The sequence below is a fragment of the Rousettus aegyptiacus genome, unplaced genomic scaffold, assembly GCF_014176215.1.
Source record: "Rousettus aegyptiacus isolate mRouAeg1 unplaced genomic scaffold, mRouAeg1.p scaffold_m13_p_7, whole genome shotgun sequence".
Lineage (NCBI taxonomy): Eukaryota > Metazoa > Chordata > Mammalia > Chiroptera > Pteropodidae > Rousettus > Rousettus aegyptiacus.
In genome coordinates, this window is record NW_023416310.1 from 26,530,406 (window position 1) to 26,545,092 (window position 14,687).

Genomic DNA, 14,687 nt, shown 5'->3' on the forward strand with positions numbered 1-14,687 from the left:
TTCTTTTCCTTTCTGAAGACCATTTTTCTTCATGGAGAAGACTGAATTGAAGTAGAAGGTGAGTAGCTGCACAGCTGATATCCATTTCCTCTCCCTTCTTCCTTAATAACAGAATCAGAACTCAGGTTTCGTGTCAAGCAAAAACACTCTGGACTCCCTTGCAGCTGTGGGTGGCCTTGTGATACATTCTGGCCAACGGGATGTAATAGGAGGTTGCTGGGTGGAATGCGTTAGTTAGCTGATACTGCATAACAAATTACCCCAAAAGTCAAGTGGCTTAAAACAACAATAAACATTCATCATTTCACAGAATTTTGGGGATTAGTAACTCAAACCAGCTGAACGATGTGATTTTGGCTCAGTGTCTCTCCTGAGATTGTAGTCAAGATGTCAGGTGAGCCTGCAGGCATCTCTGAAAGTTAGACTTAAAGACTCTTTAAACCTCTCTTTTATTACCTCTCCTCTAATAGTGATGGTGGTGATGATGAAGATGATGAAGGTAAAGATGATGATGATAATAATAACAATAATAATAATAGTAATATCTGTCCCAAGAAGATAAAGCTAATATGTATACAGCACTGTTATAGGCCAAAAGCTACTATGAACTTAAAGATGTTGATTAGAATCAAGTCCATGTTAATAGTCCCATTTACTGATTTCTTTACTTTTTGAAGTGTTAGGATACTTTGAATTCTCTCTTACTACTATAACTTGCTTTCTTTTGTAGAACTTCTGTAATCTGTCTCAGAAAGACATCCTTGACATCCCTCTGGCCAAATAGCTATCACATACTCTCAAACTTTGACCTAAAACAAACAAAAAATAGTACAGGGCAATACAAAATTAAGTGTTAAATTTATTGTCATTAAGTGTAAAACCTTCCAAACAAAGGCCACATGTCAGGAATGAGAGAAATAATAATGGCTAGAAACACACATCATGTGTGAAGAGACTGATTTAAATATGACTAATCCCCAAAGCAAGAGATATCTGGATGATGATAGAGATTTAAAAAAAAAAGAATTGATAACAGAATATCTATTACTATATGTAGCTTTTAGACAAGAATTCATGTTGCTGAATTATGTATAGATTTCTTTTAAGCAATATTTCTCCTTCATATATAATTAACTAAATATGTAAATATATCAAGAAGCTGCTAAGCATGGCATGTAACCAGTATCAGGATTGAGGCTGGTGTTGAACATTGGCAAGGGGGCATGATGAGGCACCTGAGGCCTTCGCCGACATTGAGTAGCTTGTTTCTCAGCACATGACTTCTTTGGTGATAGAAGAAACCTGAAACAGCTTATTGGGTGTCTTAATCTTATAGATGGTAAAGTTTATTAGAAGAGAGAGAATCTGGTAATCTTATTTGTCAATTAGTTGGTCTTCATGTTTGGTTTGGGAATATTTGGGGCAAGTAAAATTTCTTGGTTGAAAGCTTGCTGTATTCAGTCAACAAATATTTATTGAATAATGTGTCAGGTTCAGTGGTGTTGATTCCTCATTCTCAGAGTCGCCTGGATTTGTTCTTTCCTTTATTTTCTCATTCGCGCCAACAACCTAAGTTCAGACCTAGTGGCATCCTTCCACCTTTGTCTTCCACCACTCGTATTCCTTGTAGTGCTGCTGCGAGCTTATGTATCAAATCCACACATCTTGGTTCATATCAAGGCCTTTCATCAATCCGTTTTTGCCCTAAAGTTCATCTTCTGTTGTTTCTCATTATAACTACAAGGAATTATGGCCACACTTGAGTCCTTACCTTCACTGTCATACATATTGGTGATTACCACATCTGGCTTTTGCTTATGCCTTTCCACTTTAGCATTCGTAAAGGCATTCTATACTTGATTACCCAGGCGTTCTTTCTTTAATGTAACTCATATTCCTGACGAGTAAACAAAATTTTGGTATATTGAACCATTTAAGGCAAGAGTAAATAATTTTAACTTATCTTTGTTTAAAGTTCTATTTTAATTTAGTAGCTATATGACTTTTCTAAATATTATTTTGTTGTAGAAACACGGGACCTCAGAATTAGAAGAACTTTAGAGCTCAGCGTACACGCTCCATCCTTAATTTTCAGATGAGGAAACTGAGATTTACAGTGGTTAAGAGATTTGGCTTAGGGAATTTGACCAATAAGTAGAGTTTGGATTAAAGTCCACATTTTATAATTCATCATTGAGTGTGCTTTCCACTAGAGTAATTAATTTTCCTCTTATTCTCCTTTTGTTTTATGTATCTCTTTTATGATATCTCTAAAGGTAAGAGCTGTATTTTCTAGCTACCACCCTATCTCCCCTCTCCCTATACCCATAACTGTAGTACCATATAGTAGTTTTGGGTAAATAAACTTGGGAGAGAGTTAATTACCATGTAGATGTATGTGAATATGTCAGTTTTAATGAGATAGATTATGCTGCAATAACAAACAGCCACCCCTAACCTCAGTGACTCAGAACACCAAAGTTGATTTTATGTTGCATGTTTATCTTAGGTTTATTGTGCCTCTGTTCCATGTTGTCCTCAATCTGGGACCCAGGATGATGAAGCAACTTGCAGAACAATTGTAGGAGATGGAAATGAGACATTGAACTATGCACTGGCTCTCAAATGGTTTTGTTTTTGCATCTTATTGGCCAGAGCACTTTAAAAGGCCAAGCCTATTGTCAACATGGTAGAAAAGTATGATCCTTCTCTAGGTAGGGCCAGCAAATATTTTTGAAAAATAATACCCACAAAGAAAAATCTACTGTAAACTTAGAGTGTTGAGTAACATACTTTTCAAGTTGTGGCACACTATCATTATTGGTTCCTGAATGGCCTCTTTCTTTTCTTATTCACTTGTTTCTTTGTTTGAATGTATTCTTATATAATGCATACTGTTATTTAGTGTATGTATCTTGTATTTATATAAAGGGTATTATACTAGAGATTACTTTGTTCCTTAATTTTTTTCATTCAGCATTATAAGATTTATCCACATTGCTGAACATTCATCCAGTCTGTTGCATCTAGCAAATGTTTAGTATTTCATGATAAGCATCCACCACACTTTTTACCTTGTCTACTCGCCTAGCTTGTGTTCCATTCTCTACCACAGTAAATGATGCTGTGTGAGAATTTCTTTGGGCTACATATTCAGGAGTAGGAGTTCTGGGACATACATATATTTAAGTATTGCTCTATCAATATTTTCACTAGCTTTTTAGAACTGTTAATTCTTGGTGTTATTAGAGTTTAGCAATTTTATGTATTATATCTTATAAATTAATATTACTAATTCTGTAAATCTATCAAGTCCACACTAAGAACACACATGTAACGAAAGTGATATGTAATTTACATCTGTAAGATTTTTCACTGATGATGCTCTACAAGCATGTGTTATCAACTCCTGTTCTCAGGTATTATTTTATATTGCCATAAATCTAAATCAGTAAATAAATAAACAAGATGTGGAATATTTATTCAATGGAATATTTTTCGGCAATAAAAAGGAATGAATTACTGCTGTGCCCTACAATATGAAAGAACTTCAAAAAAATGTTATATTAAGTATAAGAAGCTGGTCACAAAAGCCCACATTTTTTCATACCATCTATATAAACTGTCCTGAAAAGGGAAATCTATAGAGATAGAAAGTAGATTAGTGGTTGCCTCTGGCAGGGGACAAGGAAATGAAGACTAAATGATACAGAGTTTCTTTGGGGATGGTGGAAATGTTCTACAATTGATTATGGCTATGGTTGCACAACACTATAAATAGATGAAAAACTATTGAGTTGTATACTTTAAATGGATGAACTTTTATGGCATGTAAATTGTACCTTAATAAGGCTGTTAAAAAAAAAAAAAACACCTCAATTGGATCATTTTCCAAGAAGCAAGTTGGAAATGAGTCAGGGCTGACCCCTTAGTTTCCTTCTTCCTTTGTGGAAAGAGTAGGGGATCATACTCTCCTTCTGTGGGACATGAAGGGAAAGAATCAGGACAGTTTTGTCCTTGAGCTCTATCCTCAAGTTATTTGAAACCCATGCACGTTATTTCACTTAACAGTCTCTGTGCTGATATACTTCCTAGCCCTGATCTTTTGTTGAGCTATTTGCAGATATGTTCAGGACCTTTCTCCTTGTATGACCCAACAATGGTTCCTTTCTCAAATATCCAATTTCTGCTGTACACTCAGTTTTCATATCTCAATGCTTAGAAAACTTGGATATCTTTTTTCTTTTCTTCTTTCTTATTTCCAGATCCAACCTTTTTCATGTTGTATCATATCATATCTTGAAATTATTTTTCAAATTTGCCTCTTTTTATTCATTAGGCTTTACCTTGGCCAAAAATAAGAAAATTTTTAAAATTTCCAAAATTTTAGAAAAGATACAATTGGCCTATTTGTGTTAATTATGGTTGTTTAAAAATTACAAGGAAATTTCTTTTTCAACAGTATTAACAAATAACTGACATACACTTTTTTGAATAAAACTGGAAAATTTAATTCTGATTTTTTCTGTTTTATGTCATTTCATTGTCACTGTAACACTTGTTTTTCAAATAAGTTAAATGATGGTAATTTTTAAGTAAAGCATCGAAGTCCATGATAACTAAGGGGTGCTCAAGTGACTTGAATGCTTCAGCTTGAGATGGGTCAGCTTTTGGGGTTAAGTTGTGAAGAGAAAGCCATCACATACACTTCATCAACACTGTGGAATGAGAGGCCAGTGCATTTACTGAGCAGTGGATATCCAGTGAGCATATAAACTAATTGGTGGATGAACATGCCCCAGGAGCAATGATTTTAAGGTCATAGCAGGCTCAGTGAATAATGCTGACTTACACTGCGTCTCACTGGTGGCTGATCTTACCAATGAGCAGTTTAGAGGCATTCAAGCCTGAGCTCTCTTCCATGTGCCTTGAATGGCATGTCAGCGGTCACTGTTTTTGACATCCTTTATATTTGTCCAGTCAGCTCTAAATCTTTAGGTTGGGCTTCAGAGTACTCAGGAAAGAAAAGAGAAGCAATTATTTTCAGTCATTGAGTTTTGAAGATCTTAGCATTAATTATGCCAAACATTGTTGGTTCATCAACAAATAAAAACGTTAAAAGGCGGTATAAAGCATTCCAAACTTGTTTAAAGCATAGTTTATGGTGATTAAGAATATCTTGTATACACTAACATATTTTTAGATACTTTCACGCATGCGTGTTCATGTATAGTTTCAAAGCCAAATATTCAAATTAAAGTTATTTTTAACTTTGGAGAATAAATATTGAAAAGCTTATTCACTTTTAATTACCATATACTTTTTTATCATATGAAAAAAGAATAAAAAGTACAATTCACTATTTCTATGTGGAACCCAGAATAATTTGGGGTATGAAAAATATTTTTATAAAACAAAATCTCAATGTTCTAACTCTAATAATACTTGTTAAAATTATTTAAATAATAGTGGGCTTTGATTTAGGGATTTTTTTTCCCACTTAAGTCTTTAATTTATAAAAGATTATTTGAGCATTAAAAATGTGCTTTTTCTTTTGTTTTTCAATCCCCGTGCTCTCTGACCTGTTGAAGTTTTGCAGGAAGTGCCCAATCAAAGGATTTGAGGAAGCAGTACTGAATATTCTTTGCAAGTGTTCATCTGAGAAAATGAAAGAGGCTAAGCTGGTATTCTTGTTTGTTATTCAAATTTTAAAACTTATTTCCCATATAAATAAAGTAAGCAGAAATGATGTAAACTCCCTAAATCTTCCAGATTCTTATGTGTGTTAACGAAAAAGTACTTTTATTGTATCAAAAGAAACACATTTAGTTTCTAGAGAGAGTACCATGGGTGGTATTCTCTTTTGAAGTAGAGATTTGAAGTAGAATAGTTGTTTTTCATAACGTACATGTATTATACTAGACACATTGTTGAATTAGAATGATTTTTCTTTTTTACTTTTTTCCAGTTTTATTGAGAAATAATTGACAAGTTTAAGGTGTACGGCATGATGGTTTGATTTACATATTTTGTGAAAGATTACCACAATAGGTTTAGTTAACATTTATCATCTCATATAAATACAATAACGTTTTAGTTTCTGATACATTACTACTTAGAAAAATTACCCTAATTTTCATTTCATAACTCAAAAACAAACTAGAAAGATTTTTGTTTCTTGAAGGTGCATATTTTTTCCAAGTAGGTGATAAAATATGTTCCACCATTACTTTCATACCTTGCCTTTCATAGTAAGATGTAATAGTTACTATCTTACATAGAATTAGGTTCAGTTGTTTCTATTAAGACAAAGCAATGTCATAGCTTTTAAAAATGGGGATGATCATATATGAGAATCTGGCTACAATCAAAAGCAGTAACTATTATCCTTACAGGTTTATTATTCAGTAAAGCATTATAGTCTTTTTGCTATTCTTTGACTTTTCTTATGAAATATATTTATCTTTTATTAAAAATTTCTATTTTAATTGAATTGATATGTAATAATGGAAGCATGATAAACTTAATAATAGCATTTAGGTGGTGGCTATATGGGGCTTCTCTAAAGTTCTTTCACATTTTCTATATACTTGAAATTTTTCATAACAAAATTTTGGGGAAAATCTATTTTGAATAAAGGTCATAGCTAAATAGCCAAAATAACTTATTCTGCTTTTTAAAAAATATAATAAATATTTTCTTTTACTTATTTATGCATAGCAAGGCAGATACAACATAATTTATGTATTAGTAATATCACATATTTAACCAGTTAGCAAAACAAAGAACTAATTATTAATTATAATACTCTTCACTGTACCCCATTCATATTTTGGTTGGTGGTTCAAAAGCTAATTTGAGAGTTGTTAACCAAATCAAGACAATCACATCAACAGTAGATTTTTAGATGGAATCATTTTTCATGTTATTGGAGGGGCCAGGATGAAATGAAGTGTTTGGAGAGTTTTAGGAATAAGATGCGGATGTGTATGAGAACCAGAATTAATTTGCAGTGTACTTTGGGGTGTGAAGAACACCCCTAAACTGTTCATAGTAAGCTTCTAACCAAGCATAGTGCTGATTAACTCAGACTTTAGAGATGATATATTGTCCTTAAAGTAAATAAGTATAATACCTCTATCTTTTAAGTGGTTTTCTTTCTTTTTTTTTTTTTTTTTGGTTTCATTCAACTGTTTGCGACATGTGTGCCTGATGTGTTGGTGGTTCATCGAAGCAACATTGAAGTGTAGTGTGTGTATGGCCCACCCCCACCCCTGTTTTCTTTTAACATACTTTAAAAAAGGCATTACTATTATTTCTACCCTGAAATCTATTTTATTTTTGGCAGTCTTAGCTTACAGGTTTTAATCTTGCTGAAATGCTGGTTTATTTTACCTTCACCAGCATTGGAGTCTATAAGTTTGTAAGTCATTGATATTCTTTTGATATTCCAAGGTAGGAATCTAGAGATGATTTTTTTAAAGTAAAAATTATTAATGAAGATAAAGACGTGAAAATAAAAGAATCATTAATCTGGGCCTTGCATTCATTAGATATATTTACAAGTCATCTGTGATCAGTTTAGTTACTATCTCTTTGATATCCCATGGCTGTTATTGCTTGCCCGTGGGGTTAGGATATCATGCTGTGGAAGAATCATTCAGCTGCAGGTTTTATGTGTTTTTTTTATAGTTGGTCACAATATCCCATGCTAAATTATATGATGAATTATTATACATTAGCTGGTTAAAAAGATGTCTAATTGATTCACTATGCTAAGATATCAAAGACTATATGCTGCAGGAGTGATGCTTCCAGTTAACAATCTATTATGTATTCATGGAGACGACAATGCTTGCTCACATATTGGCAATATTATCTAATTTGATGTGCCCGGTATTGTAATTCAATCATCTATTATTAAAAATAGATATGACTATAGGGAACAAAGGCACATACAAACCCATAGTCATACATATGTACATGTTTACTTATGCTGATACATGTATATCTAGTGAGGTTTTTTTTTTTTTTTTTTTTGCCTTACCTACTGTTAATGCCTGCGCTAGTGAGTCATAAATGGAAAATATGTATTAGCTTTAAGGTAAAATAAAATAGATTTTGATTTAGTTCAAGTGAACCATCCCATTTAAAATTAGCCCAGGGGTCTTGTAAAGAATGCAAGTAATCTAAACATAATAATGCACATTGCCCAATTGCTTCTGTGCATGATACAGGTTCAGTGCTATAGTGCTTTGACAGCCCATTACTGAATGTAATGAACAGCTTTTTTTAAACAGAAGAAATTCAAGTTGACAGCTTGGCAATGAAATTCAGCTAGTGGGATAATTTTTGTCATCCCTAGTAGAGAGAATGGATTCAGTTTGGTTTAAGGAACTTCGTATCATGTAGTTTATAGAGCAAACATTTTTATTTAAAGATAATTTTGTTGTTCATTTGGAGGGGGGACTGATATTACTGTAAGAGTATAGAATCAGCATTTATTGCATATTTTAATAAATTATTGAGGCACCATCTCTAGAACTGAGGCTTAAAATAAAGTTTCCCCTTCTTCTTTCTTGCTAGGGTGAAATATTCAGTCTAGTAAAGTGCCTATAAGAGTGACTATAAAAGGTGTTTTTCAATGCTGCTTTTTAGTCTTTCGGAGTTTCAAAGAAGGAGCTTTTTAGAAATAAGAAAGCCTTTGGAAATGGACATAAAGCTTGAGGCAGTGTTGTTTAATGGAAGTAAGAATTAAATAGGAGAACATGGAGGGATAGAAAGAAAATATCTGCCTGACTATATTTTAGAGAACTTCTTTTACTAAGGATAAGAGGATGATAAGATCTGATTTTGACAACTCTTGAAAAGTTGGAGATGCTTCTACAATTCTTAAAACAGGTATATTATTAAAGTCATACATTAAAAAATAATAGGGTAAATCACAGTGAATTATTTCATTTTTTTCCTGATTATAGCAAAAATTGTCTGAGAAATATTTTTATTTTTTATTTTTTTATTTTTTAGGCGAGGCAACCCTTGGTCAACCTCACAGATTGCAAGGACCTCGTTAGTTTACAATCCCTTATTTTGTTACGCCTATAGCACCTGGTCTTCCTAGATGGTCTCACATCCAAGTACCAACCAGGCCTAACCCTGCTTAGCTTCTGAGATCAGATGGGATTGGGCTTGTTCACGGTAGCATGGCTGTAGACTGTCTGAGAAATTTAATTGCTGTTTTTTCTAAGTACAGCTAATTATTAAGGCTTGTAAGACAGAAACCTGAGGTTCAGCATTAAGGATTTGTGTTAAATGTAGTCTTGAAAAATCAGCAATTCATTATTCAATGAAATTTGAGTGAGTTAAATAAGTAAATTGATTACCTTACCTAATATCCAGTCATATTTCTGGCCCAAGGAAAGTCTATAGTGGTGGTGGAAATTGAAAAATTGTCAGTTATTCCCTTCTAAACATATTGTCAGAAACCTCCATTCATGGAGGTCTTCGTCACCCTTCCATGATTCCAGGACACCTTCTCTGGGTCCCCACGTGGCTGGCGACTGAGTGCCAGCTTTGCTTAAGGACTATACCTTAAATTAGGAAATAAAGCAAATCATCTCTAATAGCCAATAGTCTTGTCTGTTCCTGATCTAGTTCTCTATCTTACTTATCTCTTGGAAGACATAATGGCCCCAAACTTATGTATCAATGAATCTATGTGCAAGTCAAGCATTTTTGGAGAGGCTTTCATGTTAAGTCACTACTGTACTCTTTAGAACTGTATTATATCAGTGAATCAAAGGAATTTCTTGACATGAAAGAATTGATGTACCTCAATACACATTTTATTTAAACCTAGAGAGGATATTGTTCATCTAATAGGATCTAGTTTATTTTTACCATCAGTTTCACAAACTGAACTTTGTAGCCTGAACTTTGAGCTCTTGATTTTGTTGTGAAGTGCCCCTCTTGAATTCTTGGTTTACCTATGGATAGAGGACATTGTATGAGGCAGAAGGGCATTATCGCACTAGCCCTTCTTCTCTATGGTTCTCTATGGCATCATGGGATGCTAGCCCAAGTTGATTGCTGAATAATTTGAAGGCACCATGGTACCCAGGTGTTTGGTTAATAAAATAATTAGTTACATTTGGTGATATTATTCATGGAGAGGAAACCACTGGCAAAGTAAAAGCAGGACTGGCGATGCCAAAACCAAGCCTAGAGATATATTCTTTTAGAAGGAGGCTTAGTGCTGAAGATGGGCACAATGAAGAAAGTCACCAGTACTTCCAATAAGTGCTTTCTGTATTATGTGCCTTCATTTTTCTGTGCACCTGTATTTTAAGGTCCGAGCAGTGTAGGAAAAGGAGAAAGAATTGTATTGTCATCATATACTGTTGGTGGGCTTGCGGAAAATATATTATGGCAGTGGTTTGCAAGATACTGAGAAGGTTTCCAACTCAATTATCATCCATTGCAGCTGGAAGAATTTAATGGGATATAGTCCAATGAAATATACTCACTGAAAAGTTCTTAAAGTGAACTCTAGTGTCTTGAAAGCAAATATTGTGTGGGAGTGAAGAAACATTTTGTCTGGAGCCTGACTGCCTGCGCTTGAACCTCATCACTGACCAGCTATATAACTTTGAGCAGTGCATTTTACTACTTTGTGCCACAGTTTCCTTATCTGTCAAATTACAGAAATCACTCCTAACTTTCAGGTTTAGTATAAGGATCAAATGAGTTAAACATTTAAAATTGTCTTAGAGCAATGCTTGACATTTAGAAAGAGCTTAATATACAAAATCTATTATTATTGTTGTTTCACAATTCATTTTCTATTTATATTTTTATAATTTTAAAAAATAATTTTAGTCTCCAGTATAGTTGGATGCTCCTTGTTAGGTCTTTTATTGAAGGTTAATGTTATTAGGAATTGTAACTTTGAAACAAGAAAGTCAAAGTGTGAACTCTGTATAAAATGATTAATATTTATCAATTATAAATATTAAGTGGCATATTGAAATCATGGCTTCTACCCTTCTAGTAAACTCCTTGAGATTAGGGAACATGCTATATGCTGCCTACCTTTGTCACCTAAATTGTGCCCTGTATAACAAATATTTGTTCACTGAAAGATCAACATGAATTCTAATGTACTGCTATACATTTTAGACACTTGATAAGTGCAACTTGAGTGAAAGGATGTTTGTGTGTGTGTGTGTGTGTGTGTGTGTGTGTGTGTGTGAGAGAGAATATAAATGTTCGCCATTTTTACTAGTGACGGAGGACTCAAATTACAATAGAAAAGTTGTAGGTTAGATATAATTAAAAGTGTCTTGATTATAGGGTTGGGAAATAGTCAAGTTCTTTGCTGAGAGAAATAACAGAATATATAAAATCGTAAAGAATAGGTTATCGGTTGATATTCAACTCTTTGTTTGCTATAGAAGAATATTTAGATCTTTCTTGAGAGATTATCAATTCTTCTTACCCTTTAATTCTCAAAATTTATTACAAAAAATTCTACATTCTTATGAAGTAAGAAGCAAAAACACTTTAGAATGAAAAGATTTAACTGCAGCCAAATTTACCTTTCCTACATGCCATCCCTCTCTCTTTTAGGGGAAGCGACTAGGGAAATATGAAAGAAATAACCACTAATAACTGTCCCTTTCTTTTGCTTTAGTGGTAAATATGGGGAGATGGAGCTCATGAAAAGTACTTTGACTGAAGCAGCCTGTCCTTTCTTTCATGATCTTGACTACAAACAATTAGAGCAGAAACCTTCATGCTAAATGTTTTTCTTTTCCTTCTCTTCTGAGAGATCAGTAATCAGTTAATCCTATTTTCCTATCTTAAGGTTCCTCTTTGTCTATCCCAAGTATGTTTTACACAAAGCTAGTATCTGGGATACTAACTCTAACTCATTAAAGCAAACTTCTATGCTGTATTGTTAGAATAAATTCTATTTAAAATACTTTGTGACATACAGAATTCATAAGACAATTATTACTTTAGGTTGTAGCTGCAGTGCTATTGAGCGACATTCATCGTAAAGATAGTTGAATGTGATTTACTTATGTTTGTATGTATGTCTGTATGTTTTGAGTAAATAGTATACTCATATGATTCTAAGTTCAAAATGTCCAAAAAAGTATTTACTGTGAAAAGTCTACTTCCCATCCCTGGCCTTCATCAACCCAATTCCCTTCCCTGGAGGCAATCATAATGACCAGTCTCTTTTATATCCTTCCAGAGTCATTTATTGCATACAAACAAAAACATATGTGGTTGGATGTATTTTTATATACTTAAAAAATAGAGGTGACTTTCTTTTTTGTAAATTTATCACTTCTGGAAGGCCAAGAAATGAAAGCCAAGGAAGGTCAAGGTACTCTCCTTCTGAGAGTACCAACTTGCCTTAAATCATATATCTTAAAGGTACCTAATGTGTAAGAGTCTTTGAAAATAAAGATAAATAAGGAGAGAAACTAAAGGTGGATGAGAAAGTCTCAGTAATTTTTCTCTTGAAAATTTTCTTCTCAAAATAGAAATTCCAGATTTTACAAAGTCGAAATAGCTAGTTCCTCTTAGACTTGCTGAAGGATAACACAATCTCTCTGGAGACCAGTAGTGAAGCCTAAGATTCCCTTGAAGGCATGGAGCACCTTGCACAAGGGTATGAAGAAGTGCATGTCGCATTTTGGAGTCAAATTATCTGGGTTTGGAGACCAGCGTGAAGACCTAGTAGCTCTGCAACTTTTAGCTAATGCTTGAGTTACCTTCTGCAACTCTGTAAATTGGCAGTAATCAAACAAAACCTTGTGGTGTTTTTCGGAGGATTAAATGAGATAATATAGGTGAAATAATATCTAACACAAAGTACGTAATAAATATTAGTTCCTTTCTTTTCCAGTCTGCCATTGTGTAAAGGTTATTTTCAGTGGACTGTGGTGTTCAGTTTTACTGTCTTACTCATAACTGAAAATAGCATTTAGAAAGTTTTTAGATGATCATTCATCTTGTAAGTTTCAGAATTGTTTTAAACCTAACAACCAGCTTTTGTGTAGTGCTTTAGCAGTTTATAATAGTTAATTTTTTTCCCTCTAATCTCTCTGAGGTAGATGAAAGAAATGGATAAAGGGAGATCACAGATGAAGATGTCTATAGCAATTTTCGATAGATTTTTAAATTGTTTAAAATGTTTATTTTTTCCCCTTTCTCCCCAATTGAAGCAGTATAAGCTGTCCAAAGGCTATAGTGATGAACACAAAGGGGAAGACTGGCTGGGATTTAAAGACCATCAAATTAGGTTTTAATTTACTGAGTGTAACAATAAGGCAAATAGTGAGGCAAAAATATCACTGAATTTTAAGTGACAGATAAATCAATTAAAAATTTACCACCGACTTTGAGTTTTAGTTACACTAAGTCCCTGTGAAACTTAGTTGCTTCACCTTTGTAGTCCTTATATTCCTTCTAAATTAAAAGAAAAAAAGATTTGGGAATAGTGACCTTTACAGATTCCCTCAGAATTATAGTTGTAAGCATTATGTAAATTCATAAAAAATAGTTTTGAAGACCAGCTTTAGAATTTCAGTAGTTATTGTATATTCAAAACAGCTAGAGAAGCACTTTATTTTCATTTTAAAGATTTACAATTAAAGTGATTTTTATGTATACCTCAAATGTCTGATTATATACAAACCCATTACAGGGTTTATGCACACATTAAATCCTTTCTTATTATGGGGTTTTGTGCACATTAAATGCCTGGTTGTTATAGATTGTTGTTTTTCTTGTTACCATTAAATGTAACATTTCCCTAGGTGATGAAATGTATTATTATTGGAAACATTTATTTTAGTGTGTGTTCTGTATTTTAAAAGAGAAAGGTATTTAAACAGCAAAGACGTAGCTGTTATGAAATTTATTTTTTTTTATAAATAGCTTTCAACAGAAATCAGAGCAGTAGTTTAAAATTACAGTTAAAAAAATCATTTAATCATCACATTCCATGTTGGCTCATAGGGTACTAAGTGACTTTTTTTTTTTTTTTCTGCAGAGGCTATTTTTGATACGCTCACTAAGTGGACCTAAGAGTACTAGTATATTTTATGTTAGTAAGCCTTGATAGGAAAGTGCTGAAAGTTCAGGGGGCATTTGTCTCCTTTCTCACAAATTCATTTAAGTACCAGTCTTGCTGGAGCTTTAACTGGGGCAGACAACCATACAAATGACTTGAGATAAAATGAAAATAATGGATTGAGCTGGGTTCTTGGGATGGTAGTTATGCTGAACACACATCAATAAGCTTTGAGTGTGATTCTATGCTAATGCAAGCCTGATGGATCAGCTTTCTCTTATAGCCTGGAGGACCATTAAGCTCTGGAAGCTGGGTCAAACTGATAGAGTCTGCAAATATATCCCATCGGTTAGCAGCAGTAGTTAACTGACTGTGATTCCTAATGTGTGAAACTAACATTGCTCAAAACCCCTCTATGATCAGGACATAGATCAGGAAGAAGATAGTAGATTGTTTTAATTTGTACAATCAATGCTTCTTCATTTTTCAACCTATAGATAACATAAAAGCGGGGGGGGGGGGGTGGGGAGCGGTAAAAAGCTGTCACTACTTCCATTATGTTGTTAATCCTGAATCACAGCAAATAATTTCCATA

General features: G+C 33.6%; 1 protein-coding gene and 1 pseudogene across 2 annotated transcripts in view; one reads left to right on the plus strand and one right to left on the minus strand.

Moving 5' to 3' along the window:
- CAMKMT (calmodulin-lysine N-methyltransferase) overlaps nt 1–14,687 on the plus strand; it is a 326,415-nt gene that overhangs the window by 71,434 nt on the left and 240,294 nt on the right. The window lies entirely within an intron of this gene.
- On the minus strand, nt 9,097–9,215 carry LOC118606274 (annotated as a pseudogene).